Source organism: Panulirus ornatus, chromosome 65 (genome assembly GCF_036320965.1).
Source record: "Panulirus ornatus isolate Po-2019 chromosome 65, ASM3632096v1, whole genome shotgun sequence".
Lineage (NCBI taxonomy): Eukaryota > Metazoa > Arthropoda > Malacostraca > Decapoda > Palinuridae > Panulirus > Panulirus ornatus.
Genome location: NC_092288.1, coordinates 13267224 through 13288610, shown reverse-complemented (window position 1 = coordinate 13288610; position 21387 = coordinate 13267224).

The following is a 21387-nucleotide window of genomic DNA, read 5'->3' as shown; positions in this document are numbered from 1 at the left end:
CGTCACCTTACGTACCTCACGCGTGACAGATAAGTCCAAAATAAATTTCGCGAAGATCAGAGCAAAATGTCACTCTTGTGTTGATGCTAAGAATAATACCAAGATTAAGACAAGATCTTAAAGAATGCTAATTTCTTTCAACACTTGGCCTTTTAAATTTTTATGAGATGAAATTCTTATGGTTTATCCTTACACCAGAGATGGCCATTGGGTTATATTTTTCCCGTGCCGTGTTAGTTTCGATAAAACAGAACACACACACACACACAAAAAAGGAATCTTCGCATCTCATGTGTGATGCATGTAAACAAAGAAATCAGAATAACAATGAACGAACGCATCTATGAAATGAACTATTATCATGTAAGAATGGCTGAACTGTAGCTGTTAGATTTAAAGCAAGATGTCTCACTGTGATATGAAAGGCCTGCAAAATAATTAGGAATTGTACTTCTTTATCTTGTGATGTGTCTTGTGTTTATTAAGGGCATTCGCTTCATTGTAATCCAGGAGTATATTGTCATAGCATAAAAGATCAAGTCAGTGAGGAGCAGAGGTCAGTAGCTGGGGAGTGGGGGGTTGAAAGGTCAGCAGGTGAGAGGGAGAGGTTAGTGGGTGGTAGTGAGTATGAGTGATCGTGATCAGCAGGACGACTCGCTGCTGATGGGGAAGCCAGCAGGGAGGCCACATCTTCCCGGTGTTCCAAGACGCGGCCGTCCATCAAAGGACGGGAGTTCCCACGAAGCAAGCACCACGGATGAACCAGAATATAACCGACCGTACACTGTATATGGAAACAAATGAATCAAGATTTTTTTTTCTCTCTTTTGTTTTGTATGGCCCCATGTGATTTGTTGCCAGATTCGGTGAAACTTGTTCGGCGGAAATGTGTCAGTTGGTACACGTTGATGTTTTAAGACTTATTTCAAACGAATTTCATAGTAGGATGTAAAGGGAATTCAGACAGATTGGCCGTTAACAAGAAAGCCGCGTGTGTGTGTGTGTGTGTGTAGTACCCACACGAGTGGTTTTGACGGTTGGTTGGACACAAGTGGGTTACACGAGCAGCGATCGACTTTTTATTTTCCAGATCTCTTCTACCATCCATCTTGATCATTCTGGTATTGGATGTAAACCACTGGTCTGGCAGGTGCCTCGTTCGTGCAGTTGTTAAGGATTGATCTCGTGAGTCAAGGACTGTTCGTTTTAAAATCGAGATTATTTCCAAATGTATTTCTAAACTTTCACAAATTGCAAGATAGATTCAGGTCATGTTAGGTTAAGGTTAAGTTACGGCTCAACGCAAAGTCTGTTAATACACTCTGTGTGTGTGTGTGTGTGTGTGTGTGTGTGTGTGTGTGTGTATGTGTGTGTGTGTGTGTGTGTGTGTGTGTGTGTTGTGTGTATGTGTGTGTGTTTGTGTGTATGTGTGTGTGTGTGTGTGTGTGTGTGTGTGTGTGTGTGTGTGTGTGTGTTATATTCTGTTTCAGTAACGTCAAACGTCTCGTGACTTGAGCTAACCTCAGGTTACGTTATGAACTAGATGCCATAAACTGTTGCATGGATATTTAGAACCAGGAATCGTTTGACTAACTAAAAAGTTTCATTGTAGCTGACCAGGTATCCGCGGGGCGTACCCCAAGCAGGAGCTAGGAAATGATGGACTCCTTTAGGTCATGTTGACCATTGATGATACACTGCCGGAGGCGACTTCTTGTAGACGGAGTCTGGTAACATTGGTTCTGCCTTTGTCAATATATCTATATATCTGTCTGTCTATCTATCTATCCATATATATATATATATATATATATATATATATATATATATATATATATATATATATATATATATATATATTGGAAAGGATCACAATTTTGCGCGTGATCAAGTATATTCCTAAGAGTCCACGGGGAAAACGAAACACAAGTTCCCAGGTGCACTTTCGTGTAATAATCACATCATCAGGGGAGACACTAGAGAGAAATAAAACAGTCAGTTGATATACAGCGAAAAGACGTAGCTAGGACGCCATTTGGTACGTCTCTTCGTTGTATATCAACTGTTATATTCTCTCTTGTGTCTCCCCTGATGATGTGATTATTACGCAAAAGTGCACTTGGGAACTTATCGTGTTTCATTTTCCCCGTAGACTCTTAGGAATATACATATATATATATATATATATATATATATATATATATATATATATATATATATATATATATATATATATATATATGTGTGTGTGTGTGTGTGTGTCTGTGTGTGTGTCTGTGTGTGTGTGTGTGTGCGTGTGTGTGTGTGTGTGTGTGTGTGAAGTGGTAAATAATCATCTTCGTTTGTCGATATCAGTCTGTTTATTTTCTATAGATATATCTATCTTTTGATATCAAGGTCGATTAGGAGTGAGAGATATTGATATGTTGGGCATAGATGATACACCATGCACGATTTACCCTCTAGTCATTTAATTGCTATCAGAGATAGCCATGTTGCTCTCATGGTAAAGAAATGACCATCGGATCTTTTAAGCAGTGCCTACAGCAACGAGAGTAGCTACAGGTACCGATTCCAATTATATTTTGACCAGCGAGTCGTGACGTTGGTTTATTAGATTACCACACTTGACGGCTGAATGAAGACCGTTACTCGTTTGATACAGATTAAAAAAAAAACGAAAAACTGTGGCCTTACGTAAAGTGGGCCAACTGTCCTTCACATCTACCTTTAAAAACAGCACATTTCGTCGGGTTGCATGCGTTTCCCATTTGCCCCCATAGGCCTAGAGAGGCATTCAAGACTCATCACGCGAGCAGGCTCTGAGCATCACGCAAGTAGGACGACAAAGGAATGAATATATGTATGTGGGCCGGCGAGCACGGCGGGCGACGTAGCACCACGGCGGGCGTGAGTTGTGATCGGTTACACTCGGAGGGTCGCCACCCCTCCCACCGATCGTAAACGCTCTCAATACTTTACTGAAACAGCTTTATGGCCGACCTTCTCTTCCACCTCGCTTATCCGACTTCCATTACCCCACAACCTTGACTAATTGATCAGAAATATAGGCGTGTGTAATACTTTCGTGATTTAGTAATGAGCCGTTTTGGGGGCGGGCGGTTGAAGATGGAAGAGTTTTTGCGTTAAATGGGAGGGATTTATGGAAGGAGCGAAGGCTCAGCGGCGTTGTTTCAATTAGCCGACCAACGAGGTCCGAACAGCAGTTGGTAGGGCTTAACGTAATCTGCTCAGGGGGGTTTTTATTGAGGTAAAGCAAACCCGTTCAGGGCCATTCCCTCAATCGTAATGTGTAATCGCCGAGGGGATTACATGGCATGGGGGATTACATGGCATGTGGGAGATGCTTATGGCCTTTGGCCAGGACGTAAATGATAGTACAGCGAGGGGGCTGTGATACAGATGATGATAGTGATGATACAGATGATGATAGTGATGATAGGAAGATAAGAGGGAGTGCGAATATGTGCTTACTATATTGATCAAGATAGAGAGGGTTTTGATACTGAACATCTGTGATGCATATGATAGATTTAGGTAGTGATGATACAGAAGAAGGAGGGGAGAGGGGGATACAGACGAATAGGCTACAGATGATAAGACATGTTACAGAATGTAATGGCATGATGGTGGTACAGAGATCGGAACGATGAGAGAAAGAATGTTGATGATACTGAAGCCCGATAATGCAAGTGATGGGAGGCGAATGATAACCGTGCAAATGTTAATGATAGAGATTATGTAATGATAGTAATATTATAGATAGTGATGTAAGAGACTGTGGTCATGAAATCGGTGACAACAGCGAAGAGACGCTGATGGAGGAAATGATATAGATTAACATTTCCACGATGTATTGGATGATGATCTTACTTATAAAGACGCTAGTGATGATCACAGGTTTAACGTACCTCCGTAAGATTGTCCTCCAATGCTTTAAGAATTACAGGTTAGAAAAGTAAAATGCACTTCTCCTTATTTTTCATTTAACAGCTCCAGACTTATTTAAAGTATAAGTGACATGATATCAGTCACAGACGCTGAAATGATTTATCTTAGTAATGGATGCAGGAAAGACCAAACCTGAACTGCTTTGTGTGGCTCTGTTAGGCTCTGTGAGTTGTTTTATTACCTGATTTGTACTGTAAGTGGAGGGAGTCCTACACTCGAAGGCCGGCTTCATCGCTTGAACTTTATATATACATTCAAGTAGATTCTTAAACTTATAAATATTTTCTGCATTCACTGTCTTATAATTGATTTTAATCCATTCATCCACTACTCTCGTGCTTTAAAAGTACTTCTTTACATCCTTTCTATTGTCTTCCTTCATTTTATGTAATGGCTTCAGGTGGTTCCATCGTTGCATCTTCCGAAGAACTGTTTACTATGTCGTCATCAAGGTGGTTTAAAAGCTTAAAGGTCGTGATCAGTCATGTTGCACTCCTCTGTTTTTAATTGTGGGTAAATTTAAGGCCTTTAGCCTTCCCCTGCTACTCATTTCACTTGATTGAGGTACCTTCTCGATGGCTTTCCCCTGGACTTTCTCTATTAGTTCTTTTTCTTTTTTTAGTTCAAAGACACTTGGGAATCGTATGCTAACATTAGCCATATACAGGATATGACAGTTAGCTGAAAGTTTCCATATCCATGTATTTCTTTGGTCTTCTCATATTTGCCTAGAGACAGTTTGTTTCCCAAACTATTCTCCTACGATGACCCTGTGGTGTATAGAGGATAAGGACAATGTCAAATTCCACGTTCCCTCCCACAAACAGATTCCTGCAGCTTATGTTTTGTTAGATCATTTTCATATGTCGACCGTGTTTTACTGTGTCTTATTTACTCGGGTTGAATTTCATCACCTGTGTATGAAACCAACTTTGAAGTTGTTGCCAACCTCTTCGCTTTACTCTTATCTTCCCTCATAGCCTTGGCATCGCCCGCCAACATACTCAGGTAGGAGCCGAATCCCGACGGCAAGTCGTTCACGTAGATCGAGAAAAACCGGTATTCGAAGAACCTAACCCTGCGGCACGCCACAACCTCAATCCATTTAGAGAAAGCTTCGCTGACTACTACGATAATAATCTATCCTCACTGATGATACAGCGTCTCTTCCCAGCTTCCTCTCTGGGATGGTGTCAAATGCTTTCTAACAGTCCAGACGTAAACAGTCTCTCAGTGCTTCTCTTCCGTCTTAAAAGTTCGCTCGCTCGCTCTCTCGTAGATGTCTTGAGTTGGTCGATTCGCGTAGCCTTCCCCAGAAACCGTGGGGCGTCTCTCGCGCAGGTCGCTTCTCCTCTGCAGGAAGTCAACCCTCTGCTTTCTAGTCATCCTTTCCTGTACTTTACAGACGACGCTCCTCACGAAGACTGTTATGTAGTTCAGCGTCTCCTTCCAGCCTTCCTCATCATAGGTTTGCCATCTGCTTCCGCTCCCTTGGCACTTTACCTCTGTCCACTGGCATCCTGGACAACATTTCAAGAAGATTGTCGAGTATATTCGCTTACATCTCTCGTATATGGAGAGAGTTTATCAGGACTATGAGCCTTTGCATGGGTTAGGACAATGCACTATTCTTTGTGTCGTCTTAAGTTATTTCAATCACTTTCCAAGACATCCTCACTCAGTTTCATCTCAGTGTTATTTGGGTTATAGTTTGGACACGGTGAAAACATTTGTAAACTCGTCCTTCAGTTCTTTGCCTCACATCATCTTTTATAACTCTTCCCACTGAATCTCATAGCTCGATCAGCTGCTCTTTGACTAACATATGATGAAGTTTTTAGGTAAGTTTGGGTTTATCCCACCCACTGCCTAGGGTATAATTTTCGAAGTTTGCCAGTTCCTCCTTTCCAATCCAATATACTCCTATCTTGTTCTCTGATGCCTTACGATGGCTGAAGCATTGCAGGTTTCTTTGTCACCGAACATCACGAAGCTCCTTCGCTTTTCGACATTTCTCAATGAACCACTTCTCCCCTCCCCCCCTCCCCCTCTCTCTCTCTCTCTTTCTCCCCCTTCTCTCCATATTTGAGGCTAACACTATCCCAAAATTTCTTACTCCTTCTTCTCTGTCAATTTTGCAGAACCTTCCCTCCACAGTGCCCTGACTTCCTGGCCGTTGAACTCCATTACCCACTTTATCTCACCACAGAAATCGTTGTTCAGTTCTGTGTCGTATCCACGATCCTTTACCACAAAGAGTCTGTGTCTCCTCTTCTCTTCTTCTTCTCGCTCATCATTCAACATCCTTTCTTGTCCTCGTAGCCAAACATGAGCATTACAGGATCACATTTCAAGTTGGTGTATCGTACGTGATATTCTCACTTCCATGCTACTCTGTCTGAAGATAAGGTGAAGATAACGTATCAGTAATTCTTATTCTCGTGTGTTCATTGACCTGCTGGTATAAGAAATATTCCCGTACATACTCTATGGACTTGGTCATCATGGCTCCCTCTTACCATGAGAATCCACTGGTGTATGTATCTCATCACCTGTGTTTGTATCCCACCTCTGGTGTCTGTGTGTGTGCCCCATCACCTGTGTTTGTATCCCGCCACTAGTGTATGTATCCCATCACCTGTGTTTGTATCCCGCCACTGGTGTATGTATCCCACCGGTGGATTATACGTCCTACCACTAGTGTTTGTATCCCACTACTTGTGTACGTCTGCTACCACTAGTGTGTGTATCCTACCAGTGGTGCATGTATCCCAGCAGTAATGTGTGTACCCCACCACTGATGAATGTATCCCAACACTAGTGAATGTATCCCACCATTGGTGTTTGTATCCCACCACTGGTGAATGCATCCCAACAGTGGTGTATGTATTCCACCACTGGTGAATGTATCCCAGCAGTGATGTGTATCCCATCACTGGTGAATGTATCCCAGCAGTGATGTGTATCCCACCACTGATGAATGTATTCCAGCAGTGGTGTATGTACCCCATCACTGATGAATGTATCCCAGTAGTGGTGTATGTACCCCACCTTTGATGAATGTATCCCAGTAGTGGTGTATGTATCCCACCACTGATGAATGTGTCCCAGCAGTGGTGTGTGTGTCCCACCAGTGGTGTATGTTACCCACCACTGGTGAATGTATCTCAGCACTTGTGTATGCATCCCACCACTGACCCAGCAGTAGTGTGTGTATCCCACCACTGGTAAATGTGTCCCAGCAGTGGTGTATGTATCCCACCACTGGTGAATGTGTGCCCACGGGGAGGGAGTCAGTGTGAGGTAGGTTGACCTGTGCTACATCTACCTTACTCATCCTCATCACCTGATCCATCTACCTTACTCATCTTCATCCCCTGATCCATCTACCTCACCACTCATCTTCATCCCCTGATCCATCTACCTCACCACTCATCTTCATCGCCTGATCCATCTACTTCAGCACTCATCCTCATCACCTGATCCATCTACCTCACCACTCATCTTCATCGCCTGATCCATCTACTTCAGCACTCATCCTCATCACCTGATCCATCTACCTCACCACTCATCTTCATCACCTGATCCATCTACCTCACCACTCATCTTCATCACCTGATCCATCTACCTCACCACTCATCTTCATCACCTGATCCATCTACCTCAGCACTCATCTTCATCACCTGATCCATCTACCTCACCACTCATCTTCATCACCTGATCCATCTACCTCACCACTCATCTTCATCACCTGATCCATCTACCTCACCACTCATCTTCATCACCTGATCCATCTACCTCACCACTCATCTTCATCACCTGATCCATCTACCTCACCACTCATCCTCAGATTCATCTACCTTACTCATCACCTGATTCTACGCCACATTACCTCAATATCGACGTAAGATTATCTAAATCAAGTTACACGACTTAGAACTCTTATGTTTTATTCATTGCGTGACGTTAAATTAGTTGTTATCGTATTTATAGATAATCTTTTTAATGGTAATAATACTTTGTATGGGTTAAATGCCTGTCAATAGCGGTTGCTGGCAACTGCGGCAGGAGGTGACGTCATGCCGCCAGCCAGCCAGGCAGCCCGCCAGTGTTTCACAGGAGGTCAAGGTGGCCTGACCTCTCGTACCCCAGCCAGTCTCTCGCTTCTCCTCCACGGACGCTCTTCTCTCTCTCTCTCTCTCTCTCTCTCTCTCTCTCTCTCTCTCTCTCTCTCTCTCTCTCTCTCTCTCTCTCTCTCTCTCTCTCTTCGTTCCCTGTTCTGCCAGTCAGTACTTTAAAATGAGACCTGTTGTTTTCTCTCTATATATATCACCCTTGTCTGTTTACGGAGCACCTGATTCCCATCTGTTCACACAACACCAGATGCACGTCTGCTCGTGTTAAGATCTGACACGCGTCTGTTCAAATGAACAATCATATATAACATTTAATACACTGTATTGGGTGTTTGCAACATCACGAAACAGTGTTATCTTTAAAATTTATATATATATATATATATATATATATATATATATATATATATATATATATATATATATATAAATATATATATATATATATATATATATATATATATATATATATATATATATATATATATATATATATATATATATATATATATATATATATAAGTGTTTATAAGAATAGTTGATATAGTAATCAAGTGGTGCGAGTAAGATATAGGAATATAAGACTCATTTATATAGTGATATAGATTGATTATAATGCAGTTATAGTGATATAGGTTAACCATGATTTGGTTATAGTGATATGGGTTAGTTATGATTTAATTATAGTGATAATAGATTGATTACAATGCATTTATAGTGATATAGGTTGATTATTTAGTTATAGTGATGTGGGTTAGCTATGATATAGTTCATAGTGATATAGGTTAATTATAATTTAGTTAATAGTGATACAGGTTGATTACAATTTAAGTTATAGTGAAAGTGAAGGGATGTCTAGCTCACAAGCACATCTGGTCATACATAATAACATGCTGCTCTGAGTCCCGGTGTTTAGTATGTACACCAGGGATGTGTGGAAGTGTTAGATTCTCCTGTTGCTACACTCGGACACCACTTTTACTCTCGTACCACTAAGTGTGATCCAGTGTATTTCAATCGTTAGGTTCGCGTTGTGTGGCGAAACGCCTCTCTCTCCCCCACTGAATATTCAGAAAGGGGGGGTGAAATGTTTGTCTATTTGATCACCTGCCAAGAGAGGTCTATGATCAGAATATGGAGTGTTAAGAGGTAGATGGATAGTGGTCTTTGATTAAAGATTGCTTGCTTGTAGGCACTAATTACAGGCTTGGGAGCAACCACCCACCGAAGATGGTAGAGACGTTGATTTAGATGTGGCCACGCCAGCCTTGGATAGACCAGTCAGTGATAGATATATATATATATATATATATATATATATGATAACGACTGGTATCAGGACTTGGACTGTGGACGGTGAGCAGTGTGTCCTCAGCGTTTCTGCTGTTTTCTTTGATCAATAATGAGGGACTTTAATGTCTCCTTTTTAGTGACCCTGATGTGAAAGTTTGAGACAAAGGTCTCGGTGGGGGGGATAAAAATAAGGTCAAGGAGCTTTGTATGGAAAATTCATGCCAGATTTTGTTGTGAAATGTAAAGAGCGAGTTTATGAAGCGTGTGTGGGGGGGATGCACCACACAAGAACAGAGTGAGTTTGTTCGGTTGTGGACATGGGATGATGAATGGGGTGTTCAGAGCTACAGGGAGAATGTAAGACTTGTATCGTCGGCAGACACACACACACACACACACACACACACACACACACACACATACACACATACAGAGCGTCACTTTCTGATAGGAAATAAGGGTCCTATTTATCTCCATTGGAAATCGAGGGACCCCAGGTTAGGGGCCCCTGGGGCACGCCATTAGACGCTCCCTGTAACACCTCCACATCAGAAAGAGAAAATGTGATCTCTAGCGTGGCAGACAAACGACTTCAGTACAGACCTTTGGAGGGAAAATATGCGGTATCGAATGCTATTCCTTATACCAAGGACGAGAGTTTGGGATCCCTTCTGTCATACAGTCGGTGGTTGATGTTTACGAAGGATAATCCCAGTGGATCCCATTCTCCTGCACCCATATTGGCATTCTCACAAGGCAGTGACTGGTTTAAAGACGCTGTGCATCAGGTGGAAGTAGAACTGTTCACCCAAGAGGAACAAAGATGGACACAGGTCGATCCTTTCATCTCCAGCCAAAAAAAAAGGGGGAACTTTTCAACCTAGATCATACAGAGGTTATTTGGCCACTCTTCCTCCGCTCAAGAAATGGTACCATTGTCTTTACGAGAGAGACTGGAGATATCTCGCTCAGAGATCTAGGTTCATGGAGAGGTTAAGGAGAGAGAGAGAGAGAGAGAGAGAGAGAGAGAGAGAGAGAGAGAGAGAGAGAGAGAGAGAGAGAGAGAGACTATACATGGGAGAGACTTAGGTGGGTGGGAAGGCCGGATGTACGTGGGATGGAGACTGCTGGTGGCTTCTGAGGTTGACGCTACGTGGCGCAGGGAGGTCATAAGTTAAAGGAAGGAAGGAAGGAAGTCGATCGTACATGACGCCGAAAATGTCACGCTAGGAATAGAGTACCTGGCATCCCAGTGGGGAGGGGGGGGGGGGTAGAGGGGGGTGTTGTTGGCATGGAGGGGGAAGGGAAGGGGTAAGAGGTAACCTATGTAAACCTGGCAGCTAACACCACGACCCCATGAACGACTCGTATGGTCAGTTGGGGTCGTACCCACACACACCTACAACGACCCAGACACACACACACACACACACACACACACACACACACACACACACACACACACACACACACACTCACACACCTCCTTTCCCCTCCCCCCTTTACACCCCATCTTCCCCCTTGTGTTACGGTGGCCAGAATGATAGGCGATTGGTCCTGCGGTGGGCTGACCTCCTCGCCCGACCGCAGTTGACCTCTGATGACCTCTCACGGGCCTTATAGAACGTCTGGTGTACCGCATTGCCTCCCTTGTGCGGCCCAGCTGATGCGGGACTTTCTCTCTCCGGGGCTCTGCACGGCTCCGGTCCCGGTGCACGGCGTCCGGTCCCGGTGTACGGCGTCCGGTCCCGGTGTACGGCGTCCGGCGTGTCAAGATAGCGAGAGTAAAACGCGGGACACGGGGGACATGTGTCCAATATGGGACAACATCTGGTGCTGACATGGGACACAGGCGTGTGTCCACCCACGCACGAGAGGGCACCTCTACCAGTAGGGGTTCGAGCGAGTGTCCTCCAGTTTGCTTAGCGAAGGCGACTCCCGGCGCAACCGTTAACAGTGGATGACACCTTCCCCAAACCCCCAGAGTTTTGTACTATAGGACTCTCTCTCTCTCTCTCTCTCTCTCTCTCTCTCTCTCTCTCTCTCTCTCTCTCTCTCTCTCTCTCTCTCTCTCTCTCTCTCTCACTAGGATGATAGGACCGGAAGACTAAAATAAAAAAGATGTAAACACCGTATTGGCAGAACCAGTGAAAGAAAACGACGGGAATATGTAAATTATAGAACCATTTATAATATGATGGTAATCCATGGCAACTGCTTGTAATGGCACAAGGGACTGCGTTCCCGTCTACCACGCAAAAGGTCCTGGGTTCGAATCCTGGCTGTTGGAGGGTATCATGTGATTACATATATATATATATATATATATATATATATATATATATATATATATATATATATATATATATATATATATATATATATATATAAATATCTCTCTCTCTCTCTCTCTCTCTCTCTCTCTCTCTCTCTCTCTCTCTCTCTCTCTCTCTCTCTCTCTCTCTCTCTCTCTCTCTCTCTCTATATATATATATATATATATATATATATATATATATATATATATATATATATATATATATAATATATATATATATATATATATATATATATATATATATATATATATATATATATATATATATATATATATATATATATAATATATATATATATATATATATATATATATATATATATATATATATATATATATATATATATATATATATATATATATATATCGCACCGCCTGCAAGACCTCACACCGCGAGTGAAAAGCCACCTTTGGAGTCCAAGAACTATCCACTCTGAAAACGTCCACATTTCCCTACCCTTAGATGTAGCGCGCCCTTGGGCCGCAGGAGCCTTCAGAAAAAGCTTTCCCGGGTAACACCGGGAGTCTGGCATAGAAATTGGTCCTGGGTTCATTACAGATACATATCGTATTAAGCTGGGCAGCCGAACGCTGTTCTCATGGCAACTTTACCCTTCATGGCAACTTTACCCTTCATGGCAACTGTAACTCACCAGTGTTCGACCACTTGGGTAATAATGGTCAGCGTATCTTTGCGAAATGTAGAAGCCGCGGTGTGCAGGTGGAGGCGAATGAGCTCTTAAGGGAAAACAGGTAACCTCAGTAAACAGAAAAGCTTGAATTAGTGCGGTAGATGGATAGAGGATATGATCTATCCGTACCAGCAGATAGAGGAAGGTATGAAAGTAGACATTACTGGCTAATGAAGCGTTGCATCACGGGAGAGATAAATGAGATGTATACAAGGATTCCGTGGAGTGTAGCAGAAGAACAAGCAAACAGAAATGATGAGGAACGCTGAGAGAGAGAGAGAGAGAGAGAGAGAGAGAGAGAGAGAGAGAGAGAGAGAGAGAGAGAGAGAGAGATGGCCTACCTACCTCGGTGTACCCACAGAGAGAGAGAGAGAGAGAGAGAGAGAGAGAGATGGCCTACCTACCTCGGTGTACCCACACAGAGAGAGAGAGAGAGAGAGAGAGAGAGAGAGAGAGAGAGAGAGAGAGAGAGAGAGAGAGAGAGAGAGAGGAGTGTATTTTGCCCAACGAAGGAAAGGGAGATACAGTGGGTGGGAACTGACTTACACAAGGGAGAGAAGGCAGCCGAACGTGTGTGGTTTAAAATCTGTTCCAGATAAACCCAGGAGAGACTTGTGTGTGTGTGTGTGTGTGTGTGTGTGTGTGTGTGTGTGTGTGTGTGTGTGTGTGTGTGTGTGGCGTTATAAATACAGCCGGTATTCAATACATTCCTTACCCGAGCGTCATCGCCACCTGTTCAAGGAGAACAACAGGTGATGTCATGCGTTGGGCCACGCTTGTTTCCACGGAGCTGAGCCTCCCCTCAGGTACTACTGTTTATAGACGCTGGAGTCAGCCAGCACCCACACACACAGTGAGAGAGAGAGAGAGAGAGAGAGAGAGAGAGAGAGAGAGAGAGAGAGAGAGAGAGAGAGAGAGAGAGATTACCTACCTACTTCGGGTGTACCCAGAGAGAGAGAGAGAGAGAGAGAGAGAGAGAGAGAGAGAGAGAGAGAGAGATTGCCTACCTACCTCGAGAAGAATTGCCGTGAGGCAGGGGCCAGCTCGGGTCCTGCTTGTTGTTCGACAGCGCTGTTCCTCTCTGCTGCCACACACACACACACACACACACACACACACATGGCCGACATTCCCGCCAGTTTCGGATCTCCGTCGTTGTCGAAAAAAGGGGGGCGCGACGCGCCCTCAGAAAACGGCCGATGAGGTCGTGGTGGTTCACTAGGCGTGTCGTTTCTACAGGGAGAGCGAGACTATTCCCGTGAAGAGTCGTGTATGATTTCAGGGCATCATCTGGAAACCTCAGGCGTTTGCCGAGTATAGAAAACGGGGACTTCCGTCAGGAGGTGGGAGGGAGGGATACGACTGCAGATCTATATGACCTTACGACACACGGTACGACCTTATGGGGGGTCGTACGGCACACCACTGGTGGTGATGGTGGTGGTGAACCACCCTTAGGGGGGGCGCGATCCCCCCCTAATACCCCCCCTCCCCCCTGCAGAACACGCTTCTTACACAATCGTTTCTTTAACCCACTTGGCTGCTGGCAGAATGCTGTAACCCAGTTTTATATATTTCAAGTGTTTTTACGAACGAGATTCGTGGGTATATCATCCACTATACTGTGTGTGTGTGTGTGTGTGTGTGTGTGTGTGTGTATGTGTGTGTGTGTATGTATGTATGTATGTATGTATGTATGTATGTATGTATTTGTGTGTGTATGTATGTATGTATGTATGTATGTATGTATTTGTGTGTGTATGTATGTATGTATGTATGTATGTATGTATTTGTGTGTGTATGTATGTATGTGTGTGTGTGTGTGTGTGTGTGTGTGTGAGTGTGTATGTGTATGTGTGTGTGTGTGTGTGTGTGTGTGTGTGTGTCCTCACCTATGTGTAATTGTGGCTGGAGCAGGACACGGAAATAGGACCCCGGAGAGTCACCGTGTTTTCCCTGGAACCCATTTCGCTGGGCCGGGCGTGTGGCCGAGGATGACAGGGATACGAACCTTGGCAACCCAAACCTCACGTGGGGTAAGGCTCTGCCTGCAAACCAAGATTTCCCTTTGAAAATAACAACGAGAGAGAGAGAGAGAGAGAGAGAGAGAGAGAGAGAGAGAGAGAGAGAGAGAGAGAGAGAGAGAGAGAGAGAGAGAGAGAGAGACTCTTGGCCCCAGGAATTAACAATAGGTTATGATAGATATAGGTTGTTGTGTCAGTTGTGAAGGGGAGTTGTACGTGACAAAAATCCACAACCAGAGTAAATTAAAGAAGACAAGAGTGTTGTGGGATGGGATCCCTCGATAACGTAACCCGGATCTCCGTGGGGAAGAACATATAAAACAGGGTCCAGACATTACACTAGTGTATGTGTTTGTTTGTTGCTGTGTGTGTTTGTTGTGTGTGTGTGTGTGTGTGTGTGTGTGTGTGTGTGTGTGTGTGTGTGATTACTATTTGTGTGTTACGAGGAGAGAGTTTTACACTCGTGTTGCCCCGTTTTTTAACCTTGTATATATATATATATATATATATATATATATATATATATATATATATATATATATATATATATATATATGTGTGTGTGTGTGTGTGTGTGTGTGTGTGTGTGTGTGTGTGTACCATATCTCTACTCCTATATGTACACACACACACACACACACACACACACACACACACACACACACACACCATCAACCTAAACTGCGTGTGTGTTTATGGATAGGGTTTCTGAATCTATAAACTTTGAGATAGAGGTGTGGTTGCCGGGGTTGAATTGAGTAGTTGAATGTGGAGGGAGGAGGGGGGATTCCCCTAGCAAGAGGTGAGGGAGTGAGGGAGGTAGTAATAATAAGGTGTGGAGCGACGTAGACATAAAGAAACAACACCAAAAAATATTCAAGATACTGAAAACTACAACGGGTTTTTTAAGGTCGTGTTGCCATATGGCGCATTGTTGCCGTCTATGTGGTCATCTGAATTTTGACTTCAGACCTCTCACATTACAGACGGTATTGAGAATAGGAGTAAATACATAACACATGATGATGCACACAAAGGGTTTCCGATCCTTTAAACAAGAGATGGAAAGACGTATAAATGTGTAATATGAACAAGGGAAAGATATAATTGTGACTTGCGAAGGAAGGAAGGAAGGAAGGAAAAAAAATTATAATTCAAATTGTTCATTTATAACTGCACGAAAGAGGTAACTCATGTCGGGAAATTTTCAGAAATAATACAAATTACATTTCCTTGGTGTTGGGCGAGGTGTTGAAATGCCCTGGGTGACGGGGTGTTCACGAGAACCCAGGGTTCGAAGAAATGTTGAGGGAAAAGTTAAGGTGTGGCAGTCTTGGTCGAAGGCCCACCTCCGGTACATTGGTCTGGTCCAGCCTCACTCTGAGGTCCACCTCCGGTACAGGGGTCTGGTCCAGCCTCACTCTGAGGTCCACCTTCGGTACAGGGGTCTGGTCCAGCCTCACTCTGAGGCCCACCTTTGGTACAAGGGTCTGGTCCAGCCTCACTCTGAGGTCCACCTCTACAGTGGCCTGGTCCAGCCCCAGTCTGAGGTCCACCTCCGGTACAGTGGTCTGGTCCAGCCTCACTCTGAGGCCCCCCTCCGGTACAGGGGTCTGGTCCAGCCTCACTCTGAGGTCCACCTTTGGTATAGTGGTCTGGTCCAGCCTCACTCTGAGGTCCACCTCCGGTACAGTGGTCTGGTCCAGCCTCACTCTGAGGTCCACCTTTGATACAGTGGTCTGGTCCAGCCCCACTCTGAGGTCCACCTCACTCTGAGTTCCACCTTTGGTATAGGGGTCTGGTCCAGCCTCACTCTGAGGTCCACCTCTACAGTGGCCTGGTCCAGCCCCACTGTGAAGTCTACCTCTTCAGTGGCCTGGTCCAGCCCACTCAAGAAAAAAGATACTCAAGTATCTGAAGATACTTTATAGATATTAACCATGGCAGAGAGGCCACTATAAGGTATAGAGAGGTAGGAGTATCTGTGACCTCATGACCTTTATATACGACCTTTAAGACAAGTGGTAATTATGATGACCTCTGGATGTCCAGGGGTCAGGGTCACTGAGTGACCTTTGACGTAGTGACTCGGGGGGAAGGGGGGCTGTAGTGTGAGTCATTACCTCAGGGGAATTCTAGGGAAAAAATCTTGACTTTAGGGGAATTCTTGTGGGAAAATCCTGAATTTAGGGGAATTCTTGTGAGAAAATCCCGACTTTAGGGGAATTCTAGGGGAAAAATCCTGACACAGCTGACCATATCACGGGAATTCTTGGGAAAACTCCTGACACAGCTGACCACCTCAGGGTAATTCTGGGGAAGAATTCTGACGCGTCTGACCACTTCAGGGAAATTCTCAAAAAAAGAAAAAAAAGGAAAGATCCTGACACATTACCACCTCATCCCCCAACAGCCTTGTGATCACCAGTGACGTCATGGTTTAAACAGCCACCTTCATCGATATATTTAATTACCAGTGACGTCATGGCTTAGCCACCTTCATCGATATATTTAATTAAGTGACGTCATCGGTTAGTGCTAGTGGGTGTCAGGTACAAGTAACACTGAAGAAAAGGTGTTACTTATGTACCAGGCTTATAACACACTAGTAACACTAGTAGTACACACTAGTAATACTAGTAGTAAACACAAGTAACACCGTTGGCCATGTAAGTATGTAAGTACTGTATCACCACACACAAGTAACTCTAGCGTACTTACAAGTAACATTACACTACCATCAGCATACGTATCGACTTCCCGTTTTCTAATAACTGTTAAACTAACAGAAATGTCAAGACAAAATTATATGTCATATAGTTATATAAGTGATATGATTATATAATTGATATAGTTATATTTCTAGCTTCGTCTCTTCGATGTATATCAACTGACTGTTATATTTCTCTCTTGTGTCTCCCCTGATGATGTGATTATTACACGAAAGTGCACTTGGGAACTTACCGTGTTTCATTATCCCCGTGGACTCATAGGAATAGTTATATAAGTAATATAGTTACATGAGTGCTATAGTTATATAAGTAATATAATCTCTGATTATATTAGGTGGCAGAAAATGCCGTAATGACTTAATTAAATGGTTGGCTATTGACTGACGAGTCAGGTTTACCATCCACGCAGCATCCGTGTGGAAGTGACGTCAGATGGGCTCATGACGTCATGACACGTCAGTGTCACACGCACACACACACACACACACACACACACACACACACACACACACACACACACACACACTAGTGATGACGTAAGGTCATAACGTTACTGTTTACGTAACACCGACCGAAACGTCACGTTGCGACTGCCTCACGCAACACAGCACTGACGTCACGACGATGACGTCATGATACTGATGGCGTAACACTTCTGTAGACGCCACCTGGTAGTAATGACGTCACACATTAGTGATTGCGTAACTCCAGTCCAAAAGGCCACACGGTTGTGATGGCGTCATACACCACTTTTTCAACATCCTCTAAGGTAGCCTCAATTATTAACCCAAAATATATATATATATATATATATTTATATATATATATATATATATATATATATATATATATATATATATATATATAGAGAGAGAGAGAGAGAGAGAGAGAGAGAGAGAGAGTCGCCCTTGCCCTGTCGTCCTCCTTGTGGTCGCTCTCGCTCTCCTGCGCGTCCTTGTGCTTGTGGTCGTCCTCCTTGAGTGTCGTCCTGGGCCGGAGTCGTGTACAGTGAAGATGGAGAGGTTACGTCCCTCCCTCTACCATGAGAGATACTTCCTCCCTCACTGGAGGAGCGCTGCTGGTCGCTGCTTCACTGGCGGGGGTCGTGAGAGCTTCACTTCAGGATGGTCGAGACTTCCTTCCCCTGACTCGTTCAGTTAACTCGACTCACTTCGAAGCTGGAGGAGGATCGACTCAGTTCGAAGCTGGAGGAGGATCGACTCGATCATCGAATCCTCTTTGAGACTCGCGTCCATTGATATATACACACTTATATATACTTATATATACACTAGCATATAAGCTATAAACACTCTTGATCAATTTGCATTGGGGTTTATGGTCTAGTTTGATGCAGCTTTGGGGTTCAAAGGAATCGTAGGTTGGTTTCAAGAGACGGTGGCCATCATAGAACCGGACGGTTCGTTCGCTACCCCCAGCGTTCGAAGCGTGGGTTCGACACATCACCTGGGAAAGGGGGAGGGTGAGGGCTTCTGAACCATCACGGTGAAAGTGTTCATCTCTGGGATCCTCTTCCTCCACCTCCTCTTCCTCCACCTCCTCTTCCTCCACCTCCTCTTCCTCCTCCTCCTCCTCCTCCTCCTCTTCCTCCTCTTCTTCTTCGTCAGTCAGCCCAGAGCCGAGCATTCGAAACTCTCTCTCTCTCTCTCTCTCTCTCTCTCTCTCTCTCTCTCTCTCTCTCTCTCTCTCTCTCTCTCTCTCTCTCTCTCTCTCTCTCTCCACCATCACCAGCCAGGGAAGGAGATGGGGCCAAGTCTGATCAAAATATAACACGAGTTTTTTTTTTTGTTTCCTTTTTTTTTTCCTACCTTATAGAGCGAGTTTAGCACTCCCCCCCTCCCCCACCCCCCTCCATAGAACCTGCTGTTTCTTCAGGTTGTGTGTGTGATCCACGCGCCGCCACCCCCCTCCCCCCCGCCCCCCCAGAACCCCACGCGCCACCCCCTTCCCGAACCCCACGCGCCACCCCCTCCCGAACCCCACGCCGGCCTTTCCCATCCCCTTTACCTACGGCGATAATCCATCGTGATGTGGGAAAGTTCCGGTGGTGTGTGCGGCGGCGGGAGAGGGAAGAGAGAGAGAGAGAGAGAGAGAGAGAGAGAGAGAGAGAGAGAGAGAGAGAGAGAGAGAGAGAGAGACTCCGAATGCCTCTTTTTTTCTTCTTCTTCTTCTTCATCTTCTTCATCTTTAAAGTGATGATCACTTTGCCTTGATGGCCGGCCATGCGACCTCTCTCTTCCCTACTCTCTGGCACATTATTTCTTTACATCTCGTTGTTGTGGTTGTTGTTGTTGTTGTTGTTGTTGTGGTTGTTGTTGTTGATTATGGATAGTTTGTGGCACCTTCCTGTGCCCCCCCCCCCCCCATCATCACCCTCCACAGTTCGCCTATCGTACACGTAGTGTGGTTTTATGCATCACAATGTCTCCCTCGTTTCTTGGTGGTCGTCTCGTACAACCAGGCGTAGTGTATCAATTTCTCCATTTTCAGCCATGGGGTTGGTAACACTGCTTCACTTTCTTGAGCGATGATTATTTTCCCTATTTCTCCTCAAGGTTGGTAATTGGTCATTATCCTATTCACGTAGTATTATTTTTGTTGTTTTTTTTAAAGTTCCACCTTCAGTTCTCGTAACTTTTGAAGTCCCACTGCTGCCACTGTTGCTGGTCCTCATTGTCTTATGTCTGTAATGTCTTATCCGTGTCATGTATTGACCACCGACTTGTGTTAGTGGTGCTGGTGATGGTGGTAGTGGTGGTTGGTGATGGTGGTAGTGGTGGGTGGTGGCTGGTGATGGTGGTAGTGGTGGGTGGTGGCTGGTGATGGTGGTAGTGGTGGGTGGTGCCTGGTGATGGTGGTAGTGGTGGGTGGTGGTTGGTGATGGTGGTAGTGGTGGGTGGTGGTTGGTGATGGTGGTAGTGGTGGGTGGTGGCTGGTGATGGTGGTAGTGGTGGGTGGTGGCTGGTGATGGTGGTAGTGGTGGGTGGTGGCTGGTGATGGTGGTAGTGGTGGGTGGTGGTTGGTGATGGTGGTAGTGGTGGGTGGTGGCTGGTGATGGTGGTAGTGGTGGGTGGTGGCTGGTGATGGTGGTAGTGGTGGGTGGTGGCTGGTGATGGTGGTAGTGGTGGGTGGTGGCTGGTGATGGTGGTAGTGGTGGGTGGTGGCTGGTGATGGTGGTGGTAGTGGGTGGTGGCTGGTGATGGTGGTAGTGGTGGGTGGTGCCTGGTGATGGTGGTAGTGGTGGGTGGTGGCTGGTGATGGTGGTAGTGGTGGGGTGGTGGTGGTAGGTGGTGGTGTGTGATGTGGTAGTGGTGGGTGGTGCCTGGTGATGGTGGTAGTGGTGGGTGGTGCCTGGTGATGGTGGTAGTGGGTGGTGATAGTAGTGGGTGGTGGTAGTGGGTGGTGATTGGATGTGGTAGTGTAGGTGGTAGGTTGGTGAGGTGGTAGTGGATGGCAGTGGTGACGGTTGTGGTGGTAGTGGGGTGGTGGTGGTAGAAGTGGTGGTAGTAGGTGGGTGGGTGGTGAGTGTGGTGGTGGTGGATATGATGGTAGTAGGGTTGGTGATGACTGTAATGTGTAGTGGTGGATCATGGTAGTGATGGTGGAGTGGTAGGTGGAGGTGTCAGTGGGTAGTAGTAGTGGTAGTGGTGGAGGTGGAGTCACTGGGTATTGGTGGTGGTGGTGGAGTCACTGGGTAGTGATGGTGGTAGTGGTGGTGGTGGTGGAGGTGGTGTCAGTGGGTAGTGGTAGTGGTGGGAGGTGGTGGTGGTGTCAGTGGGTAGTAGTAGAGGTGGTGGTGTCAGTGGGTAGTGATGGTGGTAGTGGTGGTGAAGGTGTCAGTGGGTAGTAGTAGTAGTGGTGGTGGTGTCAGTGGGTAGTGGTAGTAGTGGTGGGAGGTGGTGGTGGTGTCAGTGGGTAGTAGTAGTGGTGGTGGTGTCAGTGGGTGGTGGTGGTGGGAGGTGGTGGTGGTGTCAGTGGGTAGTGGTGGGAGGTGGTGGTGGTGTCAGTGGGTAGTGGTAGTGGTGGGTGGTGGTGGTGGTGTCAGTGGGTGGGTGGGTGGGTGAGTCCTCCCTCGCTGGGTGGGAGCGAAAGGTCCGGGAATGCTGTCCCAACAGACAGCCACGGTGGGGCTGGGGGGCCAGGCAGCACACACCCGGGGGCCTCCTGCCAAGGTGTGCC